The 4,743-nt window shown below is 38.8% G+C and overlaps 1 protein-coding gene across 3 annotated transcripts in view; it reads right to left on the reverse strand.

Moving 5' to 3' along the window:
* SGK2 (serum/glucocorticoid regulated kinase 2) overlaps positions 1-4,743 on the reverse strand; it is a 37,917-nt gene that overhangs the window by 18,859 nt on the left and 14,315 nt on the right. The gene's annotated exons all lie outside the window — the stretch shown is intronic.

Consider the following 4,743-nt stretch of genomic DNA (forward strand, 5'->3'; position numbering starts at 1 on the left):
TTTGCCAATCCCTTTCAAATTTAATATGGAATTATATCATTATTTAAATGATATAATGTCTCAGAAAAGAAAAGACAAAAAATGGATATGGAGAGATATTCTAAGAGACTTCAATCCACCAAAAAGAGCTGGTATTAGAAAGGAAAAAAAGAACTATGCTTAATTTATAACATTTAAATGAAATGAAATCAGCATGGTTACTTCTCCAATATTTAAATATTTCTGTCACAAACTAGTGGATTTTCAGTGGTTTGGGGAAGATGTGTTTGATGAAACCTTATGCTGTATACAATTAGTCATAATTATTAATATTATATTATTAATATTATAATATTATTAATATTATATTATATTATTATTATTATATTATAATAATATTATTAATATTATGCTATAAACTTGCATGCACACATATACTCCTCTCCAAAAAAACAATGCCATGAAAAATCCAGGTTCAGCAATTCTTATATATTTTGGGATTATATTAGTTCCATAGTCCCCATGATCTGCTATTTAAAATAACACTGGTAAGGTTAATCACTACATCTGTTATCCAAGCAATTGTGTTTCTGTACTGTAAGTACTCTTATCATTATTATGGTTTAAAAAAATCACAACCAGAAAGATATGAAATCATTGAGGTGAAAAAAAATCTGTTTGGATTTCAAATAGACCTTCCAACCTCCCATCCCACAGTATACTGTATACTGTATACACATTATCAGTCAATACAGAAAGGGCAGAGGGGAAAAATCCAGGGAAATTTTTTATTGCTAAAGTTCTGCTGCATTCCTCTGTAAAAAAAATTACATCAGAATGGCAAAATCACAAAATAATACTTTTGTCTAAACAGATCAAAATCAGGGATCAAATGCAACGAAAACAAATGGCTCTTAACTGCAATAGTATTGTTTGATTCTTAGCTCTGATTTCATTTTTTATGGTCAAGGCATGAAGATGGGATTGCTCAAACTATGACTAACCTACACGTGACCTACCAATTTCAAAAGAAATTCAAATGCTTGGCATCAGTGAAAAGAAGTAGTCATTAGCAAGGAAGGAGCTGATCCATCTTAGTGGAATAAATTTGTGCCCAAATACATGCAGTAAATAACTAGCAAACTTCCCTGAAAGAAAACATTGGGTAAAATGTGTTTTAGATCCTCAGCACAAATCATTTGGAGCTAAAGAGCTGTGGTGATGCAGTGGTTAGAATGCAGTACTGCAGGCTAATTCTGCTATCAGCTGCCAGCAATTCGGCAGTTCGAGTCTCACCAGCTCAGGGTTGACTCAGCTTTCCATCCTTCCAAGGTTGGTAAAATGAGGACTCAGTTTGTTGGAGGCAATATGCTGACTCTGTAAACTGCTTAGAGAGGACTATAAAGCACTGTGAAGTAGTATGTAAGTCTAAGTACTATTGCTAAAGGGAATAACATGATCCATGGCTGCAGGCTATGAGCATCACAAAAGCTGCAGTAGAATCATTTCTCATAAATTACTGAACCTCACTTTCTCAGACTTCTCTAATTCACATCCTTAAGATTCCATCCTAATTAAAATTTTAAAAATCATCAATTAGTCTCGTGTCATGCAGCTTCAGTAAACCTAGTGATGTTTATTTAGCCAAACAAAAATAATGTGCATTTTTTCTACTGAATAAAAATCTTTAAAGCAGTGGTCCCCAATCAGTAGTGGTCCATGGCCTGTTAGAACCTGGGCCACACAGCTGGAGTTGAGTGATGGGTGAGTAAGTGAAACCAAAACCATCCCGTCCCCCCTCCCCAGTCCATGGAAAAATTGTCTTCCACAAAATTGGTCTCTGGTGCCAAAAAGTTTGGGGACTAACCAGTGGTGGGATTCAAAATTTTTATTACTGGTTCTGTGGGCGTGGTGTGGCTTGGTGGGTGTGGCTTGGTGGGCATGGCAGGGGAAGGATATTGCAAAATCCCCATTCCCTCCCCAGTCCTGGAGGAAGGTTGCTGCAAAACATGGGTGGGATTCAAATTTTTTAACAACCGGTCCTGTGGGCGTGGCTTAGCTGGTGGGCATGGCTTGGTGGTCATATGACTGGCTGGGCGTGGCCAACTCAACATCACTCACATCAAGGCATGCATCTCCTCGCCTAGCCTCTCATGACTGTGGGGATGCTACAACAGTCGTAAGCGTGAAAAATGGCCATAAGTCACTTTTTTCAGTGCCATTGTAACTTTGAATGGTCACTCCACGCAAGCAAAGTACCAGCAAAGGAGGAAAAAAAACTCCAGAGAAGTACCTGAGAAGGAAATCTAGTCCTGCCAAGAATGTAATAAGAGTTAATGGAGAGGCAGTTTCCGTAAGCAACACCAGAATATTTCCTTCCTGCCTTCCTTAAAGGATTAGGCCAGTAATTTCTTCTAACAACCGGTTCTCCAAACTGCTTAGAATGTTAACAACCGGTTCTAGAGAATAGGTGCGAACCTGTAGAATCCCACCCCTGCTGCAAAATCTCCATTCCCTCCCCACTCCAGGGGAAGGTTACTGCAAAATCCCATTCCCTTCCTACCCCACTAACCTGCTTTCCAGCTCCGTTCTCCTATGCAGGACAACAAAAAAAGACCAGCCAATCAGCTGGGACTTGGGAGGCAGAGAATAGATGGGGGCAAGGCCAGTCGGAGGTGGTTTTTCCTGGTTCTCCGAACTATTCAAAATTTCCGCTACCAGTTCTCCAGAACTGGCCAGAACCCGCTGAATACCACCTCTGGGAACAATCGTTGCTTTCAAGTACATCCAGCAAATGATGAGGTGAATAATCTTTTTTGGGGGGGAAGATCACCATCCACATTCCTTCCCTAATAATGCAATGGTCAGGACTAAATGAGTCGTGAATGGGACAAGAGGAAAAAATGGGTGGAAACATCCATTCTCTTTCTGATTCTTCTTTTGTCTTCTTTTCAGCATTCTCTTCTCTGTTCCAAGTTGCACCAAAGGGCAACATTCTCAATTTGTAGAGTTTTTGAAATTTGCTCAAGAGTTGTATAAAATTAGCATAAGGATTGGGTTTAGCATAAGGACAATCTGGCCCTATCCTATGTAGAATCAATTCAAAATAGTTATGATTTTCAATACAGAATGCAAGTAAGTCCGGATACCCTTTCTCTTGTGGTTTTTTTTTTTTTTTTTTTGGCAGGTTCATGAACTGGATAGAATGGGGGTGGACCAGTCTCACATGTTCCTGCCTAGTACTGCCAGCAATCATGTTGACACTGTCAGCAGGCTATTGCTAAATAGTTCAGTTTCAAATATGCCATGACTCAGAAAAATTAGGAAGCAATGCCTTATGGTCAGCCAAGACAAAGCAGTACAGGATGTTCTGCAACATAATTAAATCACCGAAAACCCTTGTAAAAAAAACTTTTTAATAATGGAAATAGCTCCCCCATTAGCAACTTGCTAACATAGTCATGCCACCTTTGTGACAATCGGAAATCGTCCATCTAGAGCTCTGGCAAAAAGAAAAATCTGTACTTGATGCATTGACCAGATTAGCAATCTTTAACAACAATAAAAATTAAGAACCCCCATATGGGCTTTCTGTAATTCTGATTACAAAGGGAATCTATATTGTTTTACACTTTGTGATATGGTTCGGGCTATAATGAAAATCAGGAAATAACACATACAATCAATCAATCCACCACCCCCATTCATTGTTGCATGTCATCCATGGGGAAAAAAAAAAAAATTTCTTGGCTGCTGTGATAAATCCTGAAAATGTCCCTCTGAAGGTGCTGCTTTAGAGGGATTCCACAGTTAGGGCTGCCCCAAATTCCTCCATTAGGCTAGACACGACCTGGTAACTAGTCTCCTGGGTGAGAAGGAAATTCTTCTTTTCTTCTATTTTAGAAAAGACTCCAAAGCTATGACTCACCAACTTTTCTTCGCTTTAGTCTCTCTGGAGACCATCACTCCCCAGATTGTCCAGTTCAGTTTATGTGGCTGTTCCATCTCCTTTGCCCCAGTCTGCAATATTTGAATGCCACATGGCTTTTCATCTACACTAATTTTTGGTATGCTGTTTAGCTGGTGGCTCCTTGATGGGTGGCGTACAGTTTGCTGTGCCAGGATTTGACTCTTTTCTCTGCTCACTTCCTGAATCCTGTTCCTTAAAAAAATGTCAGCAAAATTTTTTCTCTGTCCTTTAGATGTAACCATTATAACAGTATTCTCAAAAGCTGAGAAAGAAAAGGGAGTGAATAAAATCAGGCAGTGGAGAAACAGTTGGACATTTTAACCTTATCTCTTAAGCCTGGAGATTCAGACAGGAAATCTAGGAAAAAGAAATTCAGACAGCTTAAGAAGCCTACTGTAAAGCTGATTTCTTTTTTGTTTCTAAGTTTCTGTATGCTAACCTCTTTTTCCTGTCATTACATTTCATAACTGTGACAGTATATGAATTTTGCTTCTTTAGATATACATTGCTGTGAACAACATTAATGTTGGAAACCCAGTACAGTATTTTGTATTCAAGATCTAGATCATGGCAACTGACCCATAGGGAACACAGCTGAAGGCTGAACAGGTTACTAATAATCTTATACCCCTCTTCTTCTTCCCAGAAGACAAACTAAAGAGTGAAGACTGAAGATTTTATCCATAGGACAAAAAGAAGTCTTAAGTCCTGCCTTCTAACTAGAAAAGGTGGAGTTCCTGATAACTCCATCTTTAGTGATCAACAACAGAGTTAAAACTTGTTCCCAGATCTGG

The sequence above is a fragment of the Notechis scutatus genome, chromosome 3, assembly GCF_049901735.1.
Source record: "Notechis scutatus isolate UNSWTSFEM ecotype Mainland chromosome 3, rNotScu1.2, whole genome shotgun sequence".
In the NCBI taxonomy this organism is placed as follows: domain Eukaryota; kingdom Metazoa; phylum Chordata; class Lepidosauria; order Squamata; family Elapidae; genus Notechis; species Notechis scutatus.